We start from the raw sequence: 20,513 nt of genomic DNA on the forward strand, positions 1-20,513 counted from the left end.
GTTATTACTACTTAGACAGAAGAGGCCTCTGGCCAACAATGACATCAGTCATTTGGCTGTAGAAGGACACAGTGACCGTGAGATTGTGCTGTGTCCTTGCACTTGCGTAGTCCCTGGACATTCCGATTAGGATTCCCATGTTCAGAGTGGCCTTGGCCATCTGGCATGCTATCAAAAGGCCTCCACACTCTGAGTGGCCTTGACTCTCTGGGGACTCTGGCGTGGCTCCCACAATGGGCATCTCACTGCCTGCCAACTGAAGGGGTTCAGCACATGGTGGGCGGCTGGAGCCCTGCCTTGGCCTCCGCTCTCAGCACACCTGGGGTCGGGGGAGGGAAGGTAAGTAGGTGGAGCTCGTCTTCAGTGGGCTCAGCCTCTTTCAGGCTGCTTACGCTCCAGGTGGGCCTCGTCGCCAGGTGCATGCATAGGCCAGACCCGGGTAGAGCGTTGGTCCTGTTGCTTTGACCTGAGTTCTGCCTGGGAGCCAGAACCCTGCCATCCTCCCTTTCACACCAACACGGTTTCAAGCCATTAGAACTGCTTTGTTGTTATTAGAAATTGACAAGAATTGGACCACACACTTGGTCTGTTGCCTCCAGGTCAGGAGACTCAGGAGAAGCCCCTGAGGAAGGAGCATAACTGACACTTCCTGCCTGTGTGAGCCCCTGAAACCAGCCTGGGCTCCACCATTCAACACCTCCATTGTCATTTGTTAAATGAAGGTGTAGAGCTGGAGATCTCTACTTCCTCCCTTCAGCGTTGTGTTGATTTCATCCTGAGAAGCCACACTGGTAAGAAATTGGTCCTTTTTCGTCTCTCCTCCCACTTAGCATCCTGTGCTACCTTCCTTCCTCCTCACGCGGGAGAAGGGAGAACTGGCCCTTGAGAGAACTAGCCTTGTAGCTCTGAGTTTCAGGATGGCTGCGCTTTGGGGCTGGCAGGGTCAGGAGGGTGTATAGGACCCATGCTTCACGGTAACAAACGAAATGAGTTCATTTCCTACCAGTCCTCGCCAGCCAGCGCGTCCAGCAGTTTTGCCTTCGCTTCCTGTCCGTGGGATGGCCTCGATCTCTCCGTGTGTCCGCGGAGCCTATTGCGTGTTTATGCAGCAATCCGTGTGACTGGGTTAGATGTAGACTTCCCTGGAGAAAGGCGCACCTGTGTGTGAGAGCACTGCCACGTGCCGCACAAGTCCTCGTGGCCTGCGCTGGAAGGGGCGCGGTTGGTCTGCGGTCTGTGAAAACGACTCAGCTGCTGTTTTGAGTGGTCTTGATAGGACACTAATGGTATTAATATCTGTCCTATATTTAACATCTGAATAAATTCTCAAGATTTTATTGAATGAACTGATTATTCTTGTGTGTGTGTATGAGGGTTGGTTCAAACTTCCAAAACACTTGGAGATTTTCTTTGGAACTATATTTATCTAAATGCCCACACTCTCCAGCAGCTAAATTTTGAAGCAAATCCCAGATATCAGTTCCTTTCATCTGTAAATATTTCAGTAACAATAACTCCAGGATATTACCAAACATGCACCAGTGTGTAAATTTCCCCCTATCTCAGAAACCTTATTTAACATTGAGTTGTGAAACCTAGAACCAAAGACGGTTCGGACATTGCAGTTGGAGGACCTATTTGTTTCTCCGCCCTCTTATTTCTTTATTTTTATTCCATTGTTTATTATTTTAGTCATTTATTTCATTATTTCTTTTTAAAGTCGCAGACTGATTTGTTGGGGCAGCCTAGTCTCTGTCCCCGGGGTTTCCCACAGCTGAACCTCGCTAACCAGACCCCGTTGACCAGCTTTTCTGTCTCCGTGTGTCCTGCACATTCCCGTTAGATCTCAGCCGATTCCGGTTTGATTCCCTGGCAGGACTCTCCATGGGCTGAGTAAGCTCCCAGCAGCAGAACACGGGAGCCAGCAGCCTTGTCAATTGCTGGCTGCAAAGTGGTGACATCCGGGCCCTCTCCTTCCCCCCACTCAGCCACGCGAGGAGACTGCCCAGCCCTTATGCTGAGGTACATTACAGAGGGAAGTCTTGGCCTTTATTTGGCAATTTTCAGAATAAGGAGTTCTGATTTCTCAGCATTCTCCACAAGCCACCAGTGAGGCTGTGTGTGTGTAGAGAAGTGACGAGCTAATGATTTAAGGCATTACTGAAGGAGTTTCATGCAGCTGACATCCTTGTTGCTACTCTGGTGGCCACTGCAGCCAGGGTCACCCTTTGCACGCCCCTGAGATCCGTGCCATTGGCATGGAAGGCTGGAGCCGCAGCACCTCAGGCTCCTCCAGCCACAGGTCCCCATTTCTCCAGAGACCATGGTCTGTGGTCCCTACAGTAGGAAATGGAATTGGGGACTTTGGTTTGGGAGTTAGGGACACTCATTATTCCTGGATTGCTCATTGTGTCTGGGCCTTTGTTTTGTTTTTAACATGATCTACTAAAGGCCCCTTGCATGAAATTCGCACTGGGGGGTGGAGGGGCTCAGCCCGGCCTCTGTCCTATTGCAATCCGGGACCCCTCACTCCTTACCGCCTGCCTGCTCGCTGCTCCTTACCGCTCGGCTCTCTGCTCCTTAGTGCTGCCGAGGAGGCGGGAGAGCCCGGCTTCTGGCAGAGCGACACTCCCCCTGTGGGAGTGCACTGACCACCAGGGGATAGCTCCTGCATTGAGCGTCTGCCCCCTGGTGGTCAGTGCGCATCATAGCGACTGGTCATTCTGGCCTTTCCACCATAACGGTCGCTTAGGCTTTTATTATATAGACTAGAGGCCCGGTGCATGAAATTTGTGCACGGGGGGCAGGGGGAGGGCCCCCTCAGCCCAGCCTGCACTCTCTCCAATCCGGAACCCTTTGGGGGATGTCGACTGCCAGTTTAGGCCCAATCCTGGGGATTGGGCCTAAACCGGCAGTCGGACATCCCTCTCACAATCCTGGATCGCTGGCTCCTAATTGCTCATCTGCCTGCCTGCCTGGTCGCCCCTAACTACCCCCCGCACCCTCGCTGGCCTGATCGCCCCTCACTGTCTCTGCATACTGGCCTGATCATCCCTAACTGCCCCCCACCCCCCCGCCAGCCTGGTCGCCCCCAACTGCCCCCCTCTGCCAGTCTGGTTGCCCCTAACTACCCCCCCACCAGCCTGGTGGCCCCCAACTGCCCCTCCTGCCGGCCTTGTCGCCCCTCATGGACCTTCCCCCTGCCCCTCGCCGGCTTGGTCGCCCCACACAGCCTGCTGTTCAGTCGTTTGGTCCGTCTCTCACTAACCCCCTGCCAGCCTGGTTGTAGGCAGCCATCTTGTGAGGGCGCGAGGGTTAATTTGCATATTACCTCTTTATTATATAGGATTGTAAATCCATACTGATATTTATAATTCAAAATTACAAGATAGTTTGCTTCTCTGATTATATATTTGTATCACTTTTCTCTTATGCTGAAAGTTTTTGTCCCTAGGAACATGAACATAATTATTTGCTTGATTATCCTAGTTTATCTGTACACAACATATATAAATATTTAGAATAACTCTACCAATATTATCACCAACAATTTCACTGCTGAAAATAGCTGAAGATGTTTTGTCCTTTGGTTTTCCCCACTAGGGAAATGCAGTCAAATTGCTGTGTTTCAAAGTCTTTTGGAATGATTCCTCTCTATTTATGCCACCAACTCAATACATCATTTAGTTAATATGCTTTCATTCTGCTTTTGCTTTTCTGAGACTTTAAAAAATTAACATGGGTTTATAATTACGTAAACCATGTACGTGGTTCCAGAGCCAAATGTCCATAGAGAGATCTCGTTTGTTATTTTTGTCTTCTTCTCTCCCCACCCCCTTTCAGTCACTGTTTTTAAGAGTATTTTCTTGTCCCTCCTTTTACATATTGCTTTTTAATGCAAGCAAATACATGTGTCCTTATGTACTTATTTTTAACATTTCTCATTTAAAAAAAAATAAACAATAGCATACTTTATACATGTTTTCCAAACTGGAGTTTAAAGGTTGTCTCCTAATTATATGGCATATTGAAACCTAAGTAAGCATGACATTGACTTACACTGAATGTGCTCATTTATTCAGTTATTTTTGGAAGGGGTAATTATAGCAACTGCCACCTAAACATTTTAATCATATTCCAAAATAGTTAGAAAATACATTAATATTCCTGTCTTGTCTTTGCTGTTAAAAAAAAAAAAGAAAGAAAATCTTGGTCTGATTGATGTGCATGCATTTTAGTTCCGTGGTTCTCAGTGGGGCGCTTCACCCCACAGGGGACACTTGCGATGTCTGGAGATATTTTTGATCCCACAACCCAAGGGAGGTGGGGTTGCTGCTGACGTTCCCCCAGTGCATGGGGCAGCCCACAGAGTCACAGTCCCAGATGCCCGTACTGTATGTCACCACTCAGTTCCAACCAGGCCTTGTTGAGCATGGTCATCTCCCTCCCTCTCCCCTCCTCTCTTTCTTCCATCCCTCCTCTCTCCCTTTCTCTCTCTTCTTTTTCAGTAAAACTGGACGTTTACATCTGGGACATCGATGATATGTGCTTTACCAGGCTTGTCTGAAGAGAGAAATAATTCCGCGCGTGAAAGCTCTGCTCTAGTTTTACTCTGGTAAAAATTGTATGTGCAGCCACGTCTTTGAGGGCGGGGAGCAGTTTTTGCATTATTACAAGCCTCAGGAAAACAGGATTTCTTGTTAGGTGCATGCACACCGACCAGATGGTTTAAAGCAGCCTTGGGCAAACTACGGCCCGCGGGCCGGATACGGCTGTTCCATCGGTTCTCTTGCTCTCCCCTCCGCTCCTTTACTTTTAATTTATATTAGTTCACACAAACACTCCATCCATGCTTTTGTTCCGGCCCTCCAGTCCAGTTTAAGAACCCATTGTGGCCCTCGAGTCAAAAAGTTTGCCCACCCCTGGTTTAAAGCGATGAAGTTGAATGTTGATGTGTTGGAGGCAGGATGGGCACCATAGCCTCGCGGTTAATTTGGCATACACCCATTTATGCAATACTGTTAAAGGCCTATGTGTGTAGGCGATCTGTGGGAAGATGGGCAGCTGGGCTGCTCTTACGAAGTTATTGGGTCATTGATGACATCCAAGGTAACTCCAGGCCTCGCATTACGTTTCCTTATTTCTGTACTTCCCGTGGCCTCCCTTTAGTATCTGATGGAATACTCATTTCATTGCATGTGGGTTTTACTGTGTTGTTGGCGAGTGAGGGCTGCCTGATGGGGTATCGGCTGTGCGCACTGATCATTTGTGGAGAGGTGCCTGGGAATTGACCCGGGCATGGAGAGCAGGTGGTACAGCGGCCGGTCCTCGGCGCGAGCTTGATGACATCAGATCTTAGTTTTCCTTTTGCCTTTGGTATGAAGAGGACCCAGAGGCGTTCCTAACCTCACTGCTCTATTTTTTTCCTTTTATTTTCCCTTGCATTCCCCACATTTCCATCAAGTGAATTAAATGAGTTGGAAAAAACAGGTCAGCACTTCCGGCACCAGTAAAGCAGTACACACGGGGCTCCGTGGAAAGGAGCCCTACATAATTAGATAGTTACAGACATCCACTGTGACAGGCCCAGCTCTGCCTGCCCTCTGAGGAATTGTGCGATAGGATGAGTTTTATTAAACATTTTACTTCTGCATTTCACATATTTGGGGTTGGTTTGGTGTCATTAGTGGGAGTGTGTGTGTGGTGATGACTACAAGGGTGGTCTTTCAGAAATAGATTTAGTCACCAGAGTCCCTATTTATGGCCCTACAACATAAAAACGTACTCTCCTTCCCAGGCCTGTGACTCACATCTTATACCGCCCACCCTTTCTTTTAGCATCTTTCCCTCTCCCCCAAGGAAAAAGTTGACGTTGAGTTACATGCCTTTTTCACTCACCAAAGACACAACCTTTGAAAATGCCCCTATTTCAGTCTTTATACTTTTAAATATTTTTTTTTATTGATTTCAGAGTGGGAGAGACAGAAACATCAGCGATGAGAGAGAATCACTGATCAGCTGCCTCCTGCATGCCCCTACTGGGGCACCACCTGGGCATGTGCCCTGACCTGGAATCAAACTATGACCTCCTGGTTCATAGGCCGATGCTCAACCACTGAGCCACACCAGCTGGGCCCTGCACAGAAATAAAACAGTTTGTGCTATTTCTGGGCAGCGGTGTAAGTCAGGGTTCTCAGGGCCACCAGCGGAGCAGTTGCCATGTGCAGCGGGCAAGGCAACCTTGTGCCCCTGCCTTTCTCCGCAGGAAAAGCTGCGGCCCATTGGGCAAGTAGGCGTTCCTACTGCTCATGCGTGAGGGAACCTGCTTGGGGCAGCAGCTCAGGGGCTAAGAGGATGCGGAGCAGCCTGGGCCTCGTGCTGTGGGGCTCCCATCAGGCCTGTGGGGGAGGCAGGCAGGCAGGAAGGACGTGAGGAGTCAGTGCACTTCCTGCCCACGAGGGACGGTGATTCCCACAGAGTGAGGCCGTGGAGCAGAGACCCCGGCTTTCCCAGTAGCCCGTGAACACCGTGCCCATGCGGGCCGTCAGCTGCCCGGCTGCAGGGACAGATGCTTCTGAAAAGAACCAGCTCGTAATTTGGCGCTGAAAAGCTCAGCGATTTGGTGTTGGACACATTGACTTGTGGTTTCCTAAGTTTGTGAAGCGACTGGTGCTGACGGCACACGTTTAGGCAGCTGAATCACCTTAAATCAGGTGGGACTGGAGGGTGACGAGCTGTAGTCATCGGATTCAGTTCGTTTTCTAGGAGAACAAAACTGTAACTCCTTTTCATTAATTTACAGTTGCGTTCCATCTAGTTCAGAGCCAATATTAAATTCTCTCCTACCTCCAGAAGGTGTGTTTGAACATAAATATCGGTAGGATTAATATTCTGAGTTAAGGTTAGCTTGTTTTAAGATTTGTTTTCACCTATCTATTACCATTTTGTTGAAACTTTTTTAAAATTTGAAAGTGATGCGTATTTTTTTAAAAAAAAACAAATGCAGATGAATTAGCCATCAAGGGAGGCCCTTCTGGGGGAGGTGCCCCAAGGCCACAGCGAATAGGGCTCCGGTGTCCCGTGTGCACGCCTGAGGGTTCTGCAACATCCAAGTCCAGGTCACTCCAATCCTTTTGTTTTCTTATTTTCTCCCTTTTCTTATTGATGGTGAATTTTATGGCCTGTACATTATACTATCTCAGTTTAATAAAAAGTAACTGGTGTTTGTGGATTGATTTAGAGAGAAGCAACGAAGGGTAACATGCTTTTATCTTTATATTGTCAGGTATGAAGAGAGGTTTCCCAGAGGTCTGTGTGGCATGGATTAAACACATTTTATGGATTGTTGAGATGAAGAAGCCTGTGGTGAACCCACCAGTTACGGAGAATTAAGTCACGCGGGTCATGAATCTCCATGATGATCAACTGCGGGTGTGTGTGTGGAGGCAAAGTGGCAGTTCAGTTCCTTCATAGATCAGATTGGATTCCGTCTGACGTGTTCTCGCCTGCTTTTTCTGAGTTTACTATATGTCTTTGAAAATTTTTCTACTTAGAGCTTAGAGACTTTTCTCCTGCTTCACACGTGAGAGCAGGTCATTTATTTAGCTGTTTACCTTTATGGGCATTTAGGCTCTTTGCATTTTGATGTCCTACCAAACTGCCCTACATAGGCTGTACAATTCTGCAGTTTGTAGGAGAGGATCTGCTACCTCCGCACCTCCCCAAACTGCTGTTTTATCATACTTAAACATTTTTTGGTAATTTTCAAAATTTTTACTTTTGAAATAAATGTTGGCTCACGAAACGTTGCAAAACTAGAACAAAGGATTCCTCTACAGTACACCCTTCATCTACCTTCCTCAGACGGTAACGTCTTAAATCACCGCAATGATCCGAGGGAAGTTAACGGGGACATGCTGTCACCACACTTCTGGTCTCTGACATTCTGCTGGGTAAAAGGTAATAGCTTGGTGTGATTCTAGTTACATTTATGTTATTATGAGTGAATCCAGCAACTTTCTGTATGTTTGAAAGGCAGGTATTTTCCTTTGCTCGTTTCTTTGATTTTCTGGACTTCTATCAATTTTAAGGAGCTCGAACTGTCTCAGGAAGAGAGGGCCCATTGTGTTAGGAATTACAAATGTTTTTTCCCAACTTTTAACTTGTCTTTCTAGTTTTCCTGGGGTATATTTTACCATGTAAAGAAGTTTTTATATTTTTTAAAAAGTTCTTCCTTCAAGGTTATAAAGGCTATATTTTATATATCCTTCTATACTCTATTGTCCGACCATAAATCATGGATGCCCTTGGGTTGATCCAATGGTAGGAAGTGAAGTGTGGCTCCGGCTTTCTTCAGATGGTACCAACATTTGCTGTCGCCATTTATTCAGAACTCTTACCTTTTTGCCCTGGCTGGTGTGGCCCAGTGGGTTGGAGCGTTTTGGTGCATCAAAAGGCTGTGGACTTAAATCCTGGTCAGATCCCCATTCAGCACACGTACAGGAGGCAACCAATTGCTGTTTCTCCCTCTTAGTCTCTCTCTTTCAAATCAATAAGCTTGTCCTGGCTGAGGATTAAAAGAAGTCTTATCTTCCCCCATTGACGTGAACTAGTAGTGCCTTTAGTGTAGACTAGATTCCCAGATGCATTTGGGTCTGTGTTCCATTTCCTCATGTTTCATTCCTCCAGCCCGTTGTATGTCACATCAGACTTGAACAGATGAGTTCTTTGAAAGCTTCCTATTATTGTAAAGTAAATGAAACAAAATAGCAGTATTATATCCAAGTCTATTATAAAGCTAATACTGTGCTTACTTATAAGTAAATGAGACTGTAGAGGCCCATAGGTCACTGAATATTCCAGCATGGGGTGGAAGGCAGATGGCCCCTCCATCATAAGTCCAAACGTGGGTGAAATACATCCTTTGCAAAAGGACATTTTGCAGATGCTTATCTGGACTCCCCGCCCTCCCCCCATCTTTGCCAGCTGTGTTCCTGGATGCCGGAGGCAGGTTAAGGATGCCTGGTGGGAAATTGGATTGAAAATAGTTAGTGACAACGTTTTTTTATGTAGGGGAGAGGGTACTCACAGTTCAGAAAGTATGTAAGAATTCCCTGAAGCATTTTCTTTGGTAACTTAGCTTCCGGTCTTGAGGAAACCCGTGCATTCAGAAGCCCTGTCTGTGTTCATGTGACTCAGTGAAGCTGTGTCAGCAGTGCCTGACAGATCACTGCCAGCTTCCCCCTCGCAACTCTCCTGGGGAGGGTCAGCGCAGCTGCTCAGCCAGCCATGCTGTGCGGGCTGGATGGGTTGGTCTCTGCTGAGGGGCAGCATGCACAGGGTCAAGGCCAAGGGCTCCCAAGACAGAGGCCCCCATTTCTCACAGCACCTGTGCACTCAGCCCACCTTTGGGTGGTCCCCAGCTTCTCTGCTTTGAACGGGGATAATGAAGCTCCTCCTGGTGTGAGACCTGAAAGTGACAGTGCATGAGAAGTGCGTCCCTGGTCTGTGGCTCCCATCAGTGCTGAGAAACCATGGCCGTTCCAGTGGGCTGTTTCCTTTCCTCTGGAGTGCATGACCCTCGGAGGCCTGTGCTTCCTGAACTGGTGTGCTGAAGGTGAAGGAAGCTGGGCCTTCATTAATTTAAGGTTAAATAAGAGTGGCATGCACGTGTGTGAATAGCACAGGGGAGGCTGAGCCCAGGCAAGGTGAGGTTGGCCTCAATGTTCTAAGATCTAAGAAAACAAATGTCTGGGGTTGGTCTATTTGAGAGAGATGGACCGCGTGTGGTGTCACTGTCAGCTAGGGCCAGTTGCGGGAGCAGGACTGATAAACTTTGATGTATGTTGGCTCTTTGTTTTGTCAAAAACAATAATCTTCAAAATAGAGCACATAGAACACATGTCCACAAGAAAGAACTGAAGCTGAAATGGAGGCAGTTAGTAGGCAAGCACCTGGCCAGTTGTCAGCGGGGCGAGCCTCTCCAGGCAATGGCAGCTGCCTGTTGGGTCTCCAGAAGATTGGAGACCGGCACATGTTCTCATTTTCTAAGTGGGGAGAAAACAGAATCAGGAAAGACTCTCAAACAGATTACTAAGCAGCGATGACAGCTGGGGCATCGAGCTGTCGGCATCTCCTTCTTTAGTGCAGTGTGGCTGGGTTTCAGCAGAGGTGGGGCCACTTCTAAATTGTCCCTCAAGTCTCTAGTGGCTTCTGACCATGGGCATGCTGGGAAGCCTCTGGGCTGTTGCTCCTGGAGATGCGTCTTGGTCCCTTGCTCTCACTGTGCTGTGTGGGACCCCCTGCAACCCTGTCAGTGACAGCTCACTCGGCCTGCCTCCGCGCGCCCCATGTCATCTTGTGCGCACGGCACCTGGTGGAGACAGTTTTGTCTGTTTACACAAAAACAGTGAACAACATTAACTGAAGGAGAATGCGGTGCCTGGTAAGCAGAAGCCTTTGTCCTTTGCCTGCGCTTGTGGAGCAGAGAGGGTGAGTGGCCCGGGACACACAGGAAGGGTAGTTGAGTGCGGTGCCAGGTGGATGGAGGGGACATTCTGGCCTCCACCCTCGCTGTCCTCTTATCTCGCCCTTGGCTTCTTACGTGCGTGGTGGTGAGGCCGATGATCCTTGGTCTTGCCTGGGAGGCTGGGTGTGTGGGGGCAGGAGGCCCTCAGTGACCCCCCTTTATAATGAGTTGTGTTTTCTTGGAGCACCTATTACGTACTTGGCACTTTGCTGGGTGCTTTTCATGCTGTTCAGCTTCTTATGCTGTTTATGGGTTTATATACAGTATAGCACGTCTGCAAGAGAATCCTTTTCACTTTACCCTCCATTTTGTAGGTGAGAATAGCGTTAGAGGTGGAGCCATCTGGCTGGAAGACAGCCATTGAGAGGGGAAGCTGGCCTTTCACGCTGCTCAGGGGCAGGCCCTCCTCCTCGGGCACGCTGTAGGGTTGGGAGCTGGTGGAGGGGCTGCACCCACAGAGCGGTGAGCCACTTTGTTCCTCTCTGGGTGAGGAAGATCTCGGGTGCAGCTGCCCTTGGCCATGACTTGTCCAGCAGCCTGGATGAAGACATGGAAGCCTGCGTGTTGCAGACGATGAGTGGGTGGAGTGGTAGGATCACCTGGGACTGAATCAGAACTTGGAACTCTTGAGAAGCAGAGCTATGGACTGAAGTGGCCTGGAGAAGCGGGGCGGCCGGACCAGGCCCTTCGCATGCACTCAGAAACCCCCTGCCCCATGTCATAGGAGAGGCCGGGCCTGCTGTGCAGGCACGATGCTGCCTGAGAGGTTTAATGTGTGTTTAGCATCAGCGTTTCCATTTTCTGCAGACACATCCCTGTCTGATTATGTGTGTCACACACAGAGGTAATGGATGGTGATCCATAGCATCTGGAATTCCCATTTTGGGCTCTAAACATCCACTTGTCTGTGCTGTCTGCTTTGTTGGGGGGGGGGGGGGGGGCGGGCAAAGCACATCCTTGTCTATTGTGTGTCAGCACCCAGCACAGTGCTAGTAGGGTTCAGGATGTACCTGTTGGCTATCTAGACGGAGAACAGTGTCAGGCTGGCGAGGTGGAGGAAACCTTGTCATGTTTCAAATAAGGAGGGTTTTGCTTGGGGTCATTGCTGTTTCTCTGTTAGAAGTTAGTCACGGGGAACGAGGTTAGACCGTTGTATTTCAACAAAAAGTATTTTTTATCTAAAACTGTTATGCTGCTGTATATACTCAGTTTGCTTGTCTCAGAATTTTTAAATTCTAAGACAAATATTAGCTATATTGGAGAGCACACATCTGTTTTAGACGTTACTGAAAAGTGTAGTTGATTTTTTTTAATGGGTAAGTTTTCTTGTAGCAAATTAGCAGCCGTGCTGTGTCTTCTCACGTTTGACCTGGACCCTCCCCTGAGCTTGAGAAGGACAGCATCGGCTGCGCCTCACATGGGTGCACACAGCAGATGTGCCACATGTTTTCGTCACATAAGCAGGACTTGAGTTCATTCTGCAAACAAGGTGACTTACATTCTCCCTAAGAAAACAGTCTCTGAGGTTAGCAGCGCCTTCACCATCCCGGGGGGGTGGGTGGGTAAAGTATAGTGAGATGGTGAGGACTGGCATCAGTTTAAAGCACAGTCCTGCGTCCTTTCTGTCACACGCCGAGGGGCAGCGACGTGTGGCCGGCTCATCAGCAGCCCTTGTGCGGAGCAGGAGGGGCCTAGACGGGCTTTCACCATGTTCCTGTCGTCCCTGTGCAGTATGGTCCCTGCACTGGCGCTGGAGGCTCGCAGTGGAGTCCGGCCTGGGTCCTGGGCCTCTCTGGGAGGGATTGGCTGGGCCTGTGTGCCAGGGGCCTGGTTGTGCACTGAGCACCCGGGACTTTCGGGACGTACTCATTGCAGGGTGTGCTCTGCCCGGGGCTGGCGAGTAAGATGGTGAATTCAGACAAAGCCTTCAGTCTCTTCCCGACTGTTAACTCTGCCCACAAAACTGACGGTGGAGCCGGCCTGGATCGTTTCATGTGTGTAAATGAGCGGGCCAGAGCTTGTCTTTGACACATCCTCTGGGTGAGGATTACCTGAGAAGACCTGGCTGGGCAAGGAAGTGGGCTTGGCTCTCCGCCAGATGGGCATTGAAGTGTGTGTGTGTGCACGCCTGCCGTGCACTGTGCGCCCCCAGTTAAAAGGCTGGGAGAGTAGATTTTCATGCTCTTGTCTGGTTTTGGCTGTGGAAGTGCTTACACAGCTAATCTGGCATTTATGATTACTTCCATTTTGAGCCCAGCAGAAGGCTCTTCGGGGATATTCACAGAGAAATGGCTTAATTGGATTTCAGCCCAGCACAGTGTTTGAATGGCTTTATGGATGGCATTCATTGGGCTGCTGCCAGAGGAAGCCCTATAGATGTTTTTGAGCTTTAAGACTTAGAAGAGCTCTTTGATTCAGTCCCTCTCATTGGCTCGTTGCTAATTTATTCAACAAAGGAAATACTCGGGGAGAAACTAAGCAGTAAAATTAAGAAATATGGTTTGTAAGCAGAGCCTCGTTTGGTTTCGGCATGGTTACAGCGTTGTCTGTACTTAAGGCTTCGTATGGATACTTGGGGGCTGGCGCCGGCACAGTCATGCAAGGGATTCTTGGGGTCTCTTAGGTTAAAATTAGGGAAGAGTATTCTAAGCCCTGTGGCACCGGCTGCGGTAGGGCTGTGGACAGTTGCAGCCGATCTTATGTTCATGATGACGGAAGGAGATTTCTGATGGTGGCCGTCTCATTGGGCCACGTCCTCCAGGGCCTGCCCTGTGCACGCCCCACACGCCAGCATTGGAGTCCCTTCCGGATGCTGGTCCCAGGTCTTCAGGCAATGGAGAGGTGACAGTTGTGAAAGCGCAATTTCTACAGGGGTGAGGGCATTCCTGAGAATTCCCCGAAGAGGGGATGTGGGTTCCCTCCCGAACGACAGACTGGAATTGGCTGACAATGGCTGGGGAAGTGGGAGTGGGGGAAGGCACCGTGGGCATGGGGCTCAGAACTGTGAGGATCTGGCGTTTGTGGGTGACACCCTTGGACCATTTTAGGAATACTCAAAAGTAGCTAAATGGCCTTTAAAAACCATGACATTAAACTGTCTATTCAATTGGAATAACCATAAATTTGTTCTCTATAAGTTAAATTTTTTAACTATTAGCCTTTCTAATGGGGGAATTGAATTTATTCAACTCCCTTTTCATTCCTCATTTTATGGAATACGTGTGTGTGATGCTATAAAATGCATGTGAGCATCACCCTACTGAAAAGGGGAGAGCCATGGCTCGATGTGTTGGAGCATCATCCCTACACCAAAACGTTGCAGGTTCAGTTCCTGGTCAGGGCGCAAACCTAGGTTTCGAGTTCAATCCCCAGTCAGGGTGCATACAGGAGACAACCCATTGATGTTTCTCTCCCACATCGATGTTTCTCCTTCTTCCTCTCCCTCTCCCAAATCAAAGAAACATGTCCTTGGGTGAGGATTAAAAAGGGGGGCGGAGGGGATAAATCAAGTTGGTTCAGCACCCATCAGAAGCGAAATAGGATAATATGTAGTGAGATTTTTTTGAGATTTTTTTTTTTTAATTTCTTAGAAGCCAGTGCATTCTGTAGGAGGCTTCAGTTACCAGTAATTTACAAAATTAAAATGAACAACAAACAGCCTTCCCACAAAATCTTTCTCACGCCTCTCCACAGCTTGATTGTTCTCTGTGCTCCGGAGCTTCTCAAACGCTAAAGGTCATGGGCCAGTCCCAGTCCTGTGTAACGCATTACATTCAGCTAATGGCTGTAAACGTTGCATCCCCCAGCCTCGTGGAGAATTTTATCCTGGCTTCTTAACGGACAGTGACGTGCTCTGGAACTGAGGTGGGTTCCGAGCCACCTCCAAGTCCCTGGAGAACTCAAATATGTGCCCATCTGTCTATCCATGCCCCCTGCTCACTTGGGGACCAGGCTTAATCCCGGGCCTGACCAATGGGTGCAGCGCTCTCTGGAAGGTTCTATGGTGAGACTCACATGCGGCACCGCAGGCTCAGCGGATTCAGTGCCCTTCTCTGAAGTTACTGCGTGGCTCTCAGTAACAGCTGTGGTGCTTGAGGGGCAGGAGAAAGCAAGGTTGCGTATAGGATTAATTTTGCTGTGGGAAAATCTTTAGTTTATAAAACAACAGCAGTATTCTTTGTAGGAAAAAGTACAACTCTTATTTTATAGAAAAATATATACATTTGTTTAGTACCATACAACTAATATCTGCATATAATCAGTGCCAGATGGCATCGTTTTTCTCAGCAGGTGGTTTGGAGCATGGAACGCTAGCTTCCCAGGGGGTGGACTTGCCCACCTGGAACCCCCTCTCGGCACTCACCTGCCCATGAGATGGTTATATTTTTGTAAACCTTTTAAAAAGCAAAAGAACATTCTCACAGCAAATTTTTTTTTGTTACATCTCCTCAGGCAAGGGAAACAAAAGAAAAAAATGGGGCAAATAGAGCTATTAGTGAAAGAAAAGGGAGGGTAATTTTTGGATTGGGATGTGATTTCCTGGGGGAAAGTGAAAAGGGAGGTTTTGTTGTTGTTGTTTTAAATCCTGTAGATGGCTTCTTTATATGGGGTAAGGAGATCACCTATGTGATGGATTTACCTATTGGTGCTTGACCAGAAAATTCCAGACAGCTTAGTTAAAATTATATTTCTGGGAGAAGTGGAAACTGCAATTGGTATTTTTAAAAATATATATTTTTATGGATTTCAGAGAGGAAAGGAGAGGGAGAGAGAGGAACATCAATGATGAGAGAGAATCACCGATTGGTTGCCTCCCACAGGTCCCACACTGGGGATGGAGCCTGAAACCCCACCCGTGCCCTGACCAGGAGTCCAATCGTGACCTCCTGGTTCATAGGTCGACATTTAACCACTGAGTCACACTGGCTAGGCTGGGTTTTTTTATTTTTTCTTTAACAGATGTATTGTCCTGCTTGTTTAAACACAATTTACAATGTTTATGTACCTAATCCCTTTATTTGGAAAAGAACATTTATATGTCTGGTGCTTTGATCACAGGACAAAATTTACAAATAGGGTGTGCTTTGCAAATGTCAGAGTTCTGCTTTGGGCCATCCTTTCATCTTCCACTTTTATGTTTTTCTTGTGAAAGTTCCCCGCTTCCACACCTAGGTTCAGGGGTCCTCAAACTTTTTAAACAGGGGGCCAGTTCACTGTCCCTCAGACGGTTGGAGGGCCGGACTATAGTTTAAAAAAAACACTATGAACAAATTCCTATGCGCACTGCGGGCCCGGGATGAGTCGGCTGCTAAGCAGGACAGGCAGTGGCACCCGGCGGGCCAGATAAATGTCCTCGGCAGGCCACATGTGGCCCGCGGGCCGTAGTTTGAGGACCCCTGGTTCTAAGGCTTGTCCCACAGCTGGGTGCACTTTGTTGTAGTCAGGGCTTATGTTAACCGGGCGGGGCTGGAAATAATTGGTGTGTGATTGGCCATTTAGTAATTGTATGCTAATTAACGTGTCAGCTAGAACTGTTTTCAGAAATGCTGGAGGATTCAAAACGCTTTGTCAAGCTGTGAGAGTGAAAAGGTTTTGAGAAAACACAGGCCAGTATATGTGTAGGTTAAATAGCGCAGTTAGAAAAATTCACCATCAGTGTAATATGTGTGGGTTTCGTTCACTTGGGAAAAGCCCGCACTTCCAGGTTAAGACTATATTTTCAGGGATAATTTCTATAGTTTGTCTTTAGAGAAATTTTTCTGGACGTGTAGAGAACCCGAAACCCCAAGGAGGAGGCGCAGCCTTCTTTCCTGAGCCCACAGGGAGGAGGCGCACCCTTCTTTCCTGAGCGTGAATCCAGCTTTTGGTGTTGCTTTTGCAGCTGCTACTAGCCAATGATGATTGCTCTTCTTTCCTTTTGGGAAAGGAAGAGGGAGAGGATGCAGTCTGAGTGGTTTCAGTTAAAAAAATAAATAAGTGAAAAGAGAGCAAGTGGAACTACATCAAACTAAAAAAGTTTTTGTACAATAAAGGAAGCCATCCACTGAATGGAAGAATGTATTTACCCAGTGACACATCTGATAAGGGGTTAATACACAAAATTTATAAAGGACTTATGAAACTCAACACACAAAAAAAACAACAACAAATAATCCAATTAAGAAATGAGCAAAGGAGCTGAACACACACTTCTCCAAAGAGGACATACAGATGGCCAATAGACACATGAAAAGATGCTCAAAAGTCACTGATCATCAGAGAAATTAAAACCACAATGAGGTATCACCTCACACCTGTCAGAATGGCTACCATCAACAAATCAACAAACAAGTGCTGGCGAGGTTGTGGAGAAAAGGGAACCCTCGTGCACTGCTGGTGGGAATGCAGACTGGTGCAGCCACTGTGGAAAACAGTATGGAATTTCCTCCAAAAATTAAATGGAACTGCCTGATGACCCAGTAATTGCACTTCTAAGAAACCTGAAACACTAATTCAAAAGAATATATGCACCCCTATGTTCGTTGCAGTGTCATTTATAATAGCCAAGATTTGGAAGCAGCCCAAGTGCCCATCAGTAGATGAGTGGATAAAAAAGCTGTGGAACGTTTATACCATGGAATACTACACAGCTGTAAAAAAGAAGGATCTCCTACCCTTGGAGACAGCATGGTTGGATCTGGAGATTATTATGCGAAGTGAAATTGGCCAGAGAAAGACAAATACCACATATGTCACTTATATGTGGAATCTAATGAACAAAATAAGCTAACAAAATGGAAACAGATTCATAGATACAGAGAACAGACTGACAGCTGTCAGAGGGAGGGGTGTTGGGAGGCTGGGTGAAAAAGATGAAAGGGTTAAGCAAAAAAACCCTCAAGACAGACAACAGTATGGTGATCACCAGAGGGAAAGGGGGTGGGGGACATAAAAGAGGAGAGAGGGGGATAAAGGGTGATGGAAGGAGACTTCACTTGGGTGGTGAACACACAGTACAATATACAGATGATGTGTTACAGAATTGTATACCTGAAACCTATATAATTTTATTAACCAATGTCACCCCAATAAATTCATCTTTTGAAAGCGGAACATGACATCATTCAATGATTAGATTATTTTGTAACTTTTAGCCTCAGATATTACATACCTTTTCCCAGTTAAAAGGTAAGTGAGGGGCAGCACCATGCCCTGGACCCCAGGAAGGATCCTGTGGAAAGTGGGAGCAGTGGGAAGGGAAGAGGAGGGGAGGGGGGCTGCAACTACTTATATATTAACTTGGCTGTTTTGTCTTGGCGTTTACTAAGTCATGGATTAATGGGGTTGCTTCTCCGTACCAAGCCTGTAGTCAGTGCTGGGTTCTGCCCTTGAGAAAGGCTTCTGCTTACAGAGCCCCTGGTACTAACTGCCACGTTACTGGAAACACCATGAAGTGAGAACATGGAAAACAACGTCAGCGAAGCGAAAGCCACAACGTGCAGAAGGCTGGGTATTCTGCAAGACATGTGACCCAGTTTCTTCAACTGATTGTCATTAAAATGAAACAGATTTAAAGTGCCTTGAGAGACATATAGGAAATTATAATTTGGAACATTATTTCACTCTTGATTCAAATAAATCAGCTATAAAATACATTTATGAGACAACTGGGAAAATTGGAACACTAGATATAAGATTTATATTAAGGAATTAATCATTATTTTAGGTGTAAGGATGGAGTTGTGTGTATCTGTTGGTCATACACACTGAAGTTTTTACAAATAAAGTAATTTTTGTATGGGATTTGCTTTAAAGTCATCTAGTGAGGGCCGGGAGTTGCGGGGAGCTGGCTGTAGGTCCATAATTGTTGAGGCTGTGTGGTAGGTACCTGGGGAGAAATATTCTCTCTACTTTGAATATGGTTAAACATCTTCACTACAAAGCAAAATACAATGATTACATTACAGTTTGGTGTATGCTTTGCACAGAGGAGGGAAGTCAGGTTTTCTGTGCATAAGAATTGGGAGCTTGTTCCCAGAGGTGACAATATTTGAACTGGGTTTTAAAGAAAGAATAGATGTGCAAAAATTGGAGTATTTGTTCCCTTGTGGCCAGGAGGAAGGATGCTGGAGAGTCACTGTGAGTTGTCCGGGGTTTTGTTACTGGTCCCTTCCATTCATTCCTCCTTCCATCCATGTAGGACATGCTTTTCAGGTGCCTCCTGTGCGTGATGTCTGTGATGAGAACATGGGCTGACCGTCTGGTGGAGAATCTGCGTGAGCGTTTGTTTGCTAGGACTGCCATAACCAAATTCCGCAGACCGGGTGCTTGACGACAGAAACGTTTCTCACAGTTCTGGAGGTGGAAGTCCAAGATCGAGGTTGGCAGGTGTGGTTTCTCTCTATGGTTCTCTCCTCTTGTTGCCTCTTCACATGGTTGTCCCTCCGTGCTTGTGGGTCCCTGGTATCTCTCCCTGTTCTTATTAAGGACCCAGTCAGATTGGCTTAGCAACTGTCTCATTTTAGCGGAATTATCTCTTCAGAGATCCTATCTCTAAATACGGTTACATTCTGAAGTGCTGGGGTTGGGAGTTTAACATTTGAATTTTGGGGGGACACAATTCAGACTGTAACCCATGGCACACGCACAGCTGCACGATATAAGAAGAGCTATATGATGCTAAAGGAACCCAGAAGGCAAAGTGTTCAAGGAACCCTGGAGGCATCTGGGAATTCTTCTTGAACAGCCTCTTCGAAGGGGTAGGATTTCACCCACCCTCTGAACAGGGGGTGGATGGGCAGGGAGGAGAGAGCATTTGAAGGGAGCTCCCAGAGCCCAGCTGGTGAAGAAGCGGTGGGCTGTCCAGACTGGGCAGTGAGCAGCCAAGTCAGTGGAGACCTGAGTGCAGAGGACAGGCAGGGACCCTCGAGAGGGGCTGCGCTAGCGCAGGGTGGGGGTGGGGGTGCCCCGGTGCCGGGCCGCCTGCGCACAACTCTGTGCAATGGAGAGACACGCAGGAAAGACGTGAAGTTTAATCACTTTCTGTCTTTATTACTAAAGTAAAACATGTAAAAATGTCACAGAAAAGAATAAAGTTAAAAGTAAAATCATAATTCTCACCCCTGATTCCACCCCACAAGTTTATTAGTGGTAACCACTGTTAACAGCTTGTGCCTGGCCTTCCTGCCTGCGTTTCAAGGTTCTCCTAAAAAAAGAAAAGAAAAGAAAGAATTGGGAGAGGGAGAGGTCAGTGCAAGAGGAGGCAGGAAAACGGGCTTGCTGGCCCGCTCACTGTGGGCCTGGGCCTTTCTCGCAGCTCCCTGGTTCTTTCCGTCCTTCGTGCCCCCCCTCCTGCCCCCAAACCCCATGGTGAGGGGATGAGAGCCGCCCGTAGCAGCACCTGAGCAATGCTGCCTAGAGGTGGATGGGACAGGGTTGCCCAGTGCACCTCAGTGATCTCCCAGGAGAGGCAGAAGCCTTTCTTTTTTTTTTCTTGGTCTTTCCTTCTTTTTTTTTTTTTTTTTTTTAAAGGGGCAGGGTTTGCACCACCTTTCTTCAGTAAATTCAGTTTAAAGTTGAAGATTTACTTTTTTTTTAATTTTATTGATTTTTTTACAGAGAAGAAAGGAGAGGGATAGAAAGTTAGAAACATCGATCAGCTGCCTCCTGCCCCACTGGGGATGTGCCCGCAACCAGGGTACATGCCTTTGACTGGAATGGAACCCGGGACCCTTCAGTCCGCAGGCCGACGCTCTATCCACTGAGCCAAACCGGGCAGCGCTGAAGGTTTACTTTTGTTGCTGTGGTCGGTGTGGTTACCTGAACAACACCTAAGTCCTGTGGGTGCTTTGTAAAAAGTGCCGGGGGCTTTAAAATGTCCTGGCATTCGATGGTCTGTTCTGGTGTTGAGATGGGTAGCAGGTGTTAGTGCTGATTCCGAAAACGATGGTGTGGATTAGTGGGAAGACCTCAAGAGCAGCACTTCTCAGACCCTTGGAGAACAGAG

General features: G+C 47.6%; 1 protein-coding gene across 6 annotated transcripts in view; it reads left to right on the forward strand.

The window, feature by feature from the left end:
- The window catches only part of NCK2 (NCK adaptor protein 2), a 138,608-nt gene that overhangs the window by 43,502 nt on the left and 74,593 nt on the right, over positions 1–20,513 (forward strand). Inside the window, exons 1-2 of one of the 6 annotated variants that reach the window (XM_080686989.1) lie at positions 4,567–4,615; positions 7,286–7,959. The exons of 2 other annotated variants lie outside the window; for them this stretch is intronic. The gene's annotated coding sequence lies outside the window, so the exon portion shown is untranslated. Of the gene's footprint in view, positions 1–4,566; positions 4,616–7,285; positions 7,960–18,416; positions 18,896–20,513 lie in introns of those variants that run through there. 3 more of the 6 variants (XM_080686988.1, XM_080686990.1, XM_080686991.1) reach the window with 3 other exon arrangements.

This window comes from Plecotus auritus (genome assembly GCF_963455305.1).
Source record: "Plecotus auritus genome assembly, chromosome: 8".
NCBI classification, from domain to species: domain Eukaryota; kingdom Metazoa; phylum Chordata; class Mammalia; order Chiroptera; family Vespertilionidae; genus Plecotus; species Plecotus auritus.